The sequence below is a fragment of the Triturus cristatus genome, chromosome 2_1 (genome assembly GCF_964204655.1).
Source record: "Triturus cristatus chromosome 2_1, aTriCri1.1, whole genome shotgun sequence".
Lineage (NCBI taxonomy): Eukaryota > Metazoa > Chordata > Amphibia > Caudata > Salamandridae > Triturus > Triturus cristatus.
The window spans coordinates 471,373,923-471,384,071 of NC_140581.1; the positions used below are offsets into that span (position 1 = coordinate 471,373,923).

General features: G+C 52.6%; 1 non-coding gene across 1 annotated transcript in view; it reads left to right on the forward strand.

The window, feature by feature from the left end:
• The first annotated feature begins 10,117 nt into the window (after positions 1-10,117).
• Positions 10,118-10,149, forward strand: part of LOC146865495 (18S ribosomal RNA) — a 1,819-nt gene continuing 1,787 nt past the window's right edge. Inside the window, exon 1 of the ribosomal RNA XR_014977586.1 lies at positions 10,118-10,149. This exon is cut by the window's right edge and continues 1,787 nt beyond it. This is a non-coding gene — a ribosomal RNA (18S ribosomal RNA).

Genomic DNA, 10,149 nt, shown 5'->3' on the forward strand with positions numbered 1-10,149 from the left:
TGCCAGCAATACGCGTTAACTGGGACAAATTGTCTGCGTGCAAGCAAAAGAAGGGCGAGAGTGTCTCCGATTTCTTTACGAGATTTGAGGAGGCATTTATCGATCATAGTGGTCAGGATATCGGCTCTGAGGGAGGTCAGCGATTGTTTGTTGATAAATTTGTATCGAATTTGTTGCCTGAACTAAGCAACAAGTTGAAGAATTCTGAAAGTTCGTGGGCCGTTTCTACTACTGCTCAGATATTAGCCACGGCCCAGTACTACGAAAATAGAGAGAAAGAAGAAAGTGAGCGCGCAGATAAGAAAACGAAGGATCTTAAAACTAAGGTCTTATTGCAGCAAGCGTACCCTCCGCGCTCGAATCACAATGACTCGCAACAGCCAAATCGATTACAATCACAGTTTTCTAGATTACAGTCGCGTACTGATTCCTCTATACCGCGATCTATGCTGGGGTATAATCAATGCACATATTGTAGGGGTGAGGGCCATTTGAAGTTTAATTGTCCAGTTTTGCGTGACCGAAACAATGGTGTTTCGGCTCGAGGAGGTCGTAGTGGTCCTCAACAAGCGTCACGTGGTAGAGGTCGTGGTGTTACTCAGAATCAGAATGAGCGTTTTGCCATTTCATCAGACTCGCGAAATTGCTTTGATCAGAGCGATCCATCGTCTGGTAGATCTGCGCAGTATCATGTGGACGACTATTATGTCGAGCATGATGTTGATGCAGATGGTAATTACTAGGACAGCCATAGACAAAGAAAGGGAGTAGTATCAGTTCCGGTTGATCAGAGAGGGCCTTATGTCACAGTTGCCACATCGGGCGTAGTTGAGCCTTTTCTGTTGGACACTGGTGCAGCGAAAAGTTCCATCATGCATTCGAAACTCCCTGGCGCGCCTTTGTCTGGCTTAACGAATGTTTCCGTTGGATTCTCTGGCGCCCCCGTTAGCAATCCAGTTTCTAGCCCTTTGCCCCTTACAATTGGGTCTCGTGAGTTGGAAGCTCCTTTGATTTTGACTACTGGTTGTGGTGAGAATCTTTTGGGCCTGGATTTGTTGAAGCGGTTATATGCGACTTTGTACTGTTCTCCCGCGGGAGTGGAGCTTACGTTGGGTCAGAGAGTGATCTCTCCTATGTATTTGTCGACTGATAAGCTCCCACCGGAATTGAGTTCTCTTCCTGAGTCTTTGTGGGTACCAGGTCCCAATGATGTGGGCCTGCTGGATATACCACCTTATGTTGTTCAATTGAAATACAACGCGCGACTGCCACGCATTCCCCAGTATCGTATCTCTCTTGATGGAGAACGAGCACTATTAGCGATTATTTATGATTTGATCGATAAAGATGTCATTGAGGAAACTCGGGGTAACGTGTGTAATAGTCCTGTGTTACCTCTTTTAAAACAAACTGACCCATCCAAGCCTCCTGTGTATCGTTTTGTTATTGATTTAAGGGAGGTAAATAAGATTGTTATTCCGCAGTTTCCCGTGGTGCCTGACATTACGGCTTTGCTGACTCTGATTCCAGCTTCTGCATCATGGTTCTCGGTAATTGATCTGAAGAATGCCTTCTTTAGCATTCCGATTGCTGAGGAAAGCAGAGATCTATTTGGTTTCTCATTAGGTGGTCGCAGCTTTAGGTTTAAACGCGCACCTCAGGGCTACTGTGAGAGTCCATCGATCTACAGCCAAGCTCTTAAGAGTCAACTTGATGCGTTTGCGTTACCGGTTGGTGCGGCCTTGATTCAGTATGTTGATGATCTGTTGGTAGCTGCTGATACTAAACAGATTTGTAAAACCGCTACAGTATCACTGTTACAGCATCTATGTGACTTACATCACAAAGTGTCACCTTCTAAACTACAATATTGTTGTCAAGAAGTAACCTATCTAGGTCACTTATTGTCAAAGGCGGGAAGAAGGTTGACCCCTGAAAGAATCGCAGCAATTGCTCGAATGACTGTGCCAACAACTCAGAGAGATGTGCGGGCCTTTCTAGGTATCACGTCATACTGTAGGCAGTGGATTCCGAACTTTTCACTGTTAGCGAAGCCATTGATAGCTCTCACGTGCAAGGATGTTTCGACTCCTTTGCCATGGACGGAAGAATGTCAGAAAAGTTTTTCTGAACTACGTGATGCGCTGTGTTCGGCTCCTGTGTTAGGTACTCCTGATTACAGTAAGCCATTTACACTATACGTTCACGAGAGAGAAGGTTGTGCGTTGAGTGTTTTGACGCAACAATTTGGTGGTAAGCAGCGACCATGTGCGTATTTTTCCTCGACTTTAGACCCGGTAGCTAGAGCGTTGCCAAGTTGCTTGAGAGCGACAGCGGCAGCTGCGGTGTCTATTCGACAATCCGCAGGTCTGGTCATGGATAATATGCTCATAGTGATGGTTCCGCATGCAGTTGACACTCTCCTGAATCGGACAAAAACTCAACATCTGACGAGTGCAAGGTTGTCCGGGTATGAGTTGACCCTTTTGGCAAGTCATATACAGATCAAGCGTTGTAATGTGCTGAATCCGGCGACATTGTTGCCGACTAATATGGAATCCGATGATGTACCACCACATGATTGTTATTTACGAACTGAGGAAGAAACGAAGGGTCGGGTGGACCTGAAAAACACTCCATTGACAGACCCCGATGGCACTTTGTATGTTGATGGTTTGTTTTAAGTTGCCGAATGGTGATGTGACGACTGCGTATGCCGTAGTGACGTTGAGCACGGTTGTGGAAACTGCGAGATTGAGTCAGAATTCAGCGCAAGCGGCAGAATTGATTGCGTTGACAAGAGCGTGTGTTTTGTCTAAGGGAAAGCGAGTGAATGTGTTTACCGACAGTCAGTATGCGTTTGGTGTTGCACATAGTTTTGGTCGATTGTGGAGAGAAAGAGGATTTATGACATCGCATGGTACGAAGATCCAACACGGACAGCTCGTGAACGATCTTTTGGATGCACTTACATTGCCTAAACAGGTGGCGATCATTAAGTGTAGTGCGCATCGAAAGGTTATGGATGACGTTGGTCGTGGTAATGCATTTGCGGATGAGATTGCTAAAGAAACGGCTAAGAATCTTGTAACCCGAATGTATGTTACGAGTTCAGTGAGGTGGCCGACGGAGACTGGTATGTGTGAAGACACTGTTGAGAGCGTGAAAGCAATTCAGAATGAGGCCACCGAAACTGAAAAGACCAAGTGGAAAGAAAGTACGGGGAAGTTAGACACGCATGGATGTTGGGTTGACTTGTCGGAATGTCAGAGGTGGATGTTACCGGATGCATATGTGCTAGCCGTTGTGACTATGGCTCACGGCTTGTCACACATTAGTGCGAAAGGTATATGTAAGTTATTGTCCCCTGTATGGAAGAACAATGGTATTGCTAAATGTGCTGAGAGAGTGGTTAAGAATTTTTTTTGTGTGTTTGATGCATAATCCTGGCAAGGGCACCCCCACTCTACCCGGCCATTTTGCTCCTCCTACGTGTCCCTTTGAGGTTATCCAACTGGACTTCATCCATATGGAGAGATGCAATAATCTGAAGTACGTTCTGGTTGTGGTTTGTGCGTTCTCCAGATGGATCGAGGCCTATCCTCTTAAGGATAATACTGCTCTGTCCACAGCGAAAGTCCTACTGAAGGAATACTTTCCTCGGTATGGAATGCCACGGATTGTGTGGTCAGATAATGGGAGCGAGTTTGTGGGAAGTGTGATGCAGAGTGTGTGTAAGGGCCTTGGAATTCGACAGAAATTCCATAGCGCCAATCATCCCCAGGCAGCGGGTTTGGTTGAAGGGTACAATGGTACTTTGAAGCTGAAACTTGCGAAGATACAAGCTACGACTGGTTTGTCATGGCCTGATGCCTTGCCTCTGGCTCTCTTATCAACCAGAGCGACTGTGCACTCTCGAGTAGGGCTCAGCCCATATGAGATTATGTTCGGCCGCCCTGCGAACATTTGGGGAGTCCCGAGGCCTAGGGCCTTTGACAGTCTTGAGTATCCAATGCTAATTGATTATCTTCATGATCTGACTGCTAAACTGAGGTTAATTCATCAACAGGTCTTTGAAGCTTTACCGGCACAGACAGAGGGTCCTGGACATCGGCTTCAACCGGGTGACTGGGTTGTTACCCGCAATTTTGGCAGAAAACGTAACTTGGAGCCGAGATTTGTGGGTCCCTTTCAAGTGCTGCTGGCTACAAGGACTGCAGTTCGGTTGGAAGGCAGAAAGAACTGGGTTCACGCCACCCATACCAAGAAAGTTCCGATCCCTTTACCAGCAGACAGTTGGGTGAGAACTGGTATTGCGGCAACGGAAACCGAGACCCCTCTATGCTTTGTGCCGTTTAGTGATGCTCAACCTGTAAGAGACAATTCATTGCAGCCAGACACATCTGTTGAGCCGTCAGTTTTGGAGAACTCAAGGTGTGCATTGTCATCTGATCCACTGAACACTGTTTCACCAGTTGAACAATTATTTGAAGAACAGATTCGACCTGGAAGAAATCGATATTTTCTTCGTCCACGTGACAAAGACTAATAACATTTTCCGTATATTTTCTTTTATTGTTGCCACGGACATTAAGAACAACTATATCCTTTTCCGATTTTTGAGTTCCTTTTTATGTGTGCTCTTTACAGCTAAGAGATTTTTTTACTAAGTTGGGTGTTTGTTTGCGAAAACCTATCATCCGGGTTAACCGTAGGGCCGTGCGGGTACTCCTTTCTGTTTAGCAGGTTACTGACACTAGGTCGGTTACCTTTTGTCGACTCCTGGGAACTCCTGGGAATTGATAATCGCTACTCAGAACGAAGTGCGTCAAGGACGTCACGGACGGTTTTTAGAGGATGGCATTCTCTAAGCTGTTGGAAGTAGAAAGGATGTCGGCGCAAAGATCAAAATTGCATAAGATTATACGAACAAAATGTTTTTTGTTTCAGGTATTCCTGCTGTTTCTGACTGTATCTATGCTATTGGTGGGTGGAGTGTATTTTGGAATACAGTTGTTATTGCTTCCCATCTCACCTACTTTTCCTCCTAAACTAGGTTCTATTACCACTGTTTCTCCACATTCCTTTCATCCTCTGCCCCAACATGAACAGGTTAGATGTGCGGAATTCATGAATAATTCCTTCGTTCAACTCCTACATCAGCATCAGTTGGTGATGAATACTACCAATTGTTGGGTGTGCGGGTTAATGCCACATACCATGGATAGGGGTATTCCGTACTTGGTTCTTCCTTATAGCTCCCAAGGGTCAGCTCGAGCATTCCAAACTATGTTCCGTAGTGCACTAGATTCCTACCCCAGTCGAGAGCCACGCTCTGCAAACTTCGGTCTTGGTCCGTACCACAAGCCTTTGGCGATAGCGATTGCTGATTTAGATAGAGATATTTTTGATGCATCGCTTATTCCAGAGAAAGAGGTGCAAGCCTATAAAGATCTGAGTGAGGCTGATTATAGTATGTCAGTGGGTGATAGACAGCTTAAGAGCTCGTCTCCAATATGGATCGTACCCCACCTTGGAAACTTCTGCTTGAAAGGTTTTGGTCGAAATCCGAGAGCTCAACTTGGGGAGAGTGCTTGTACTGATACGTATGTTTTACCAACGCTCTCTTCCCCTGTTTTCCTGACTGCCAAGGGTACTTATTTCGTATGTTATGAACGTGCATATACATGGTTGCCCCGTGACTTTTCGGGTACCTGTTACATTGCGAATCTTTTGCCACCAACTTTTACAGTTGCCTCAGACTATCACAAAACTAGAGTTGTGAGAGGTGTTATTAGTGAAGAGGACACTGCCGGTCAAGGAGCAGGAGACTTCTTTAAGGGTTTCTTGCCGTTTTGGGGACCTATGGTTAATAGTAGGAACCTGAGACAGTTGACCCGTGTGGTAGAATTGACTGCTAACATAACTGCGAGTGCTCTTAGATAGACTTATGACGTTGCAGAACCGTATGGTTCTAGACGTTGTTCTTGCAGATAGAGGTGGTGTGTGCAAAGTGATCCATTCGAGTTGTTGCATTTTCATCCCTGACAACGCTCCAACTGTTTACCAAGCCATCTCGAAGTTACATAAGATCTCCGAGTCCATACACGTGGACGAGGGTGGTTGGACACTTCTAGGATGGTTTTGGGGCCTGATATCAACTTGGGGTTGGAAGATTCTGATGATCGTAGGGGTTGTTGTAACGTTCTTGTTCACGTGTTGTCTTTGTGTGCAGTGTGGTCCTGCCTTATGTGGTCTCTGTGCTACAACGTGTATAAGACGGCCATCTGTTACCAAGGAGACATTGATGGATAGAATGATGTTCCAGCAACAACTGAACGATTTGATGAATATCGAAATCGATTCTGATCTCGACTAGTGCTTGCCTACATGAGGGCAAAAGGAGCGTCTGAGGTTCCGTGGGAATCGCAATGACTTTTTGGGTGTGTTCGAATATGGACGAGTTTGGTATCTACGAACCGCAAATGACGAGTTTAGTGGGTGTACGTGTTTTCGCTACGCTATTATGTACGGTTCGTCTCATTCTTGGGTATGTCCAGCTGAACCCTCGGGTTCCATTTTAGATGCGGCATCCATTTTGTTTCTTGCCCTCAAGTAGCCAGCGAACGGACACTGTCCGCTTCGTGACCCTGGGATCCCCAAGCTTTCGCGGAGGACACGTGTTCCTTGAAGGTGTCTTTATGATGAGGGGGTTGACACGGCAAGGGCAGATGGCTCCGCTCGAGGCTCATCTTGCCGTGCCAGTCTATTGTTTCAGTCATGCATGCATTAGGCACGAGTCCCTTGATCCTGCAATCGAGTTTCCGATATTGCTCTCTACACTCTATTTCAATCTGTTGTATATCCTTGTCTTTCTTTTGCATCTGTTCCTGTCCCTTCTCCTAATTCGTTTACAGTCGGAATGGAATGTGTTTAATGTGGGGATAATGTGCTTTTACAGTTGGGATCCGGCAATGCTGCTGTAATTATGTTCCGGACTTCTGAAACATGAGTGCGACCCTTTTGAAGTTTACTGTGGGAACTGAGTTGTAACCTTTTGTTCGTCATGTTGTGCAATGACGAAAATGTGTATAAAAGGAGCGATCCACTTGTGCAATTCGAAGCAGTCTCTCTGTTTACTTCTTGCGATTTCTGTATCCCTGCAGTAAATAAATGCTGATCTTTGTCGCCGCAGGAAGTGTCCCGTGTCTCTGTGTTTTGTACGCCGGAACAGGTAACCCACGAAGGTTTCAGGTGTTATCCCCTGGCACCGCTGGGCCGTAGAATAGCCCAGTCCTTCAGGACGGGGTTCCGTTGTGCCCGGGGAGCCTTCCCTCGCTCGGCTGGCTTCAGGAGCTCCGGCCAGGCCCCTGAGAGCCCCGGGGAGGGCGGCCTCCCCGCCCCGGGATCCGTTCTGGGTCCTGCCGTATGGCAGGGTGCCCGGGGCAGGATCCGGAGAGCCCGGGGAGGCTTCCCCTGCGCCTCCGGGCCTGGGAGCCCCGGCTGGGTCCAGGGGCCCGGTCGGGCCCTGGGTCGGGGTCTCCGGCCCTGGGCCCCGTCCCCCGGCCTACGCCACTGCCAAAGGCCCGGGACGGGGTTCCGTTGTGGGCCGGGAGCCTCCCCTCGCTCGGCTGGCTTCAGGAGCTCCGACCGGGCCCCTGAGGGCATTGGGGAGGGCGGCCTCCCCACCCCGGGCTCCGTCCTGGGACCCGCCGCGTGGCTGGGTGCTCGGGACGGGGTCTGGAGGGCCCGGGGAGGCTTCCCCTTCACCTGCGGTCCTGGGAGCCCCGGCTGGGTCCAGGGGCCCGCCCGTGCCGGGTGCTGCGGCCCTGGGCCCTGTCTCCCGGCCTGCCGCTCTGCCAAGGGCCGGGACTGGGGTCTGTCGGTCCTGTGCAGGCCTCCCCTGCTTGTCAAGGTTTTCTGCGGGCCCCGGGTCGGAGGGCCCGTCGTGTCCCCCACTTAGCCTCCACGGCTGGTGCCCAGCAGGGGCCCTGGGCCTCCGGTCCCCCATGCCCCGGCGCCCGCTCACTCCTTCGTTGGGGAACAGAGTGACCAGATGGCTTCCCTTTCGAGCCCGGCCATCTGATTGCGCCTTTCCCCTCGGCCATGTGGTCGCGCCTGTCCCCTCGGCCATCTGGTCACGCACGTCCCTTCGGCCATCTGGTCGCGCATGTCCCTTCGGCCATCTGATCGCGCGCAATGCTTTCCAATGGGGTGACCAGATGGCTGGGCTTGCCTGGAAGTCTCGATGAGGGTCTATTTGCCTCCCGGATCCCAGCGAGGGCTCCAGGAGGTTGAGTATATTCGCGCCATGGGTCCCCTCTGTTACCTCGTGCGCACGGATTACAAGAAAGGGGGGTAATTTTCCTCCGGATTACTAGGGAGAGGGTCAGTCAGACCTCCGTGAGGTCCGGCGATTCTGAAACAGGGGAAGGCAGACCCGGGGCCCACCCGTCAGGGCCCCCAGGGGCCCGGGTATGCTCCTGCCTCTCAGCCCCTTTCCGATGGTCCTTTCTCTCAGAGTTTTCTGGGTCAGAGCCCCGTGAGGTCCGTGGGTCCCGTGACATGGGAAGGCAGCACCCGGGCCCGCCCGAAGCGGGGCCCCCAGGGGCCCGGGTACGCCCACCTGCCTCTCAGCCCCCTTCCCGATGGTTCTTTTTCTCCGAGTTTGCTGGGTCAGACCTTCGTGAGGTCTGGCGATCCCGAGACAGGGGAATGCAGACCCGGGGCCCGCCCTCCGGGGCCCCCAGGGGCTCGGGAACGCTCCTGCCTCTCAGCCCCTTCCCAATGGTCCTTTCTCTCCGAGTTGTCTGGGTCAGAGCCCCGTGAGGTCCGTGGATCCCGAGACAGGGGAAGGCAGCACCCGGGCCTGCCCGAAGTGGGGCCCCCAGGGGCCTGGGTTCGCACACCTGCCTCTCAGCCCCCTTCCCGATGGTTCTTTTTCTCCGAGTTTGCTGGGTCAGACCTCCGTGAGGTCCAGCGATCCTGAGACGGGGGAAGGCAGACCCGGGGCCCGCCCTCGGGGGCCCGCAGGGGCCCGGGTACGCTCCTGCCTCTCAGCCCCTTCCCGATGGTCCTTTTTTCGCCGGGTTTGCTGGGTCAGACCTCCGTGAGGTCCGGCGATCACGAGACGGGGAAGGCAGCACCCGGGCCTGCCCGCCGGGGCCCCCAGGGGCCCAGGTACGCACCTGCCTCTCAGCCCCTTCCTGGTGGTCCTTTTTCTCTGAGTTTGCTGGGTCAGACCTCCGGGAGGTCCGGCGATCACGAGACGGGGAAGGCAGCTGCCTCTCAGCCCCTTCCCGATGGTCCTTTTTTCTCCGGGTTGCTGGGTCAGACCTCCGTGAGGTCTGACGGGGAAGGCAGCGCCCGGGGCCGCCCGCCGTTGCCCCCGGTGTGTGCCTGCCTCCCGGTCCCCATCGATAGGCCCTCCCTTCGTGCCTGCTCGCCCCGGGAGCCGGCAGGGATGTGAAGCGACTATCCCCCCCGCGCAGGGCAGCCTGCAGAGGGGATGCCCCGACCGTACTCTGATCGATTAGGCACTCTCGGTCCGTTTAGGGATGGACTGCTTGGCTAGCCTCAGCTGTTGTTTCAAGCAATTAGCTTCCTCCCCGCATGGACTGTCCGACTCGAGGGCCTGCCGCCTGGCGGGAGGCCCTTCACCCTACCCAGCAGAGCGAAGGCCGAGCGGCCCTGGCAGCTCGTGCCCCCCAGTGGTCTGACCCTGAGCGGAAGGGGTCGGGTGGCGCCAGACCCTCGGACGCTGTTGCCCAGCAGGTCCGTATGCCCCGTGCGCCATGCCGCCACCCCTCTCCGTCCAGCACAATTCCGCAGCAGCTCGGGACGACTGTTCCGAGGGGTGCTGCCGCCACCAGGCCCCGGCACACCTGCGTCTCACTCAGGCTGCGCCTCAGCCCGCCTCCCCCCCCGGGGGAGACAGCTGGGCCTGCAGGTGCCCATGCGACGTGCCACCTCGCTCTACCCCTCCAGCGAGCCCTCCCGCCCAGGCAGGTGGGCTTGTTTCCCCCCAGCAGGCTCCCGAGAGGAAAGGGGTTGCGCGAAGGTGGTCCGGTCGGGGAGATGGGCACGTGGCCCCCCGGACCCTGTCAGCAGGTGCGGCTACTTGGTTGATCCTGCCAGTAGCATATGCTT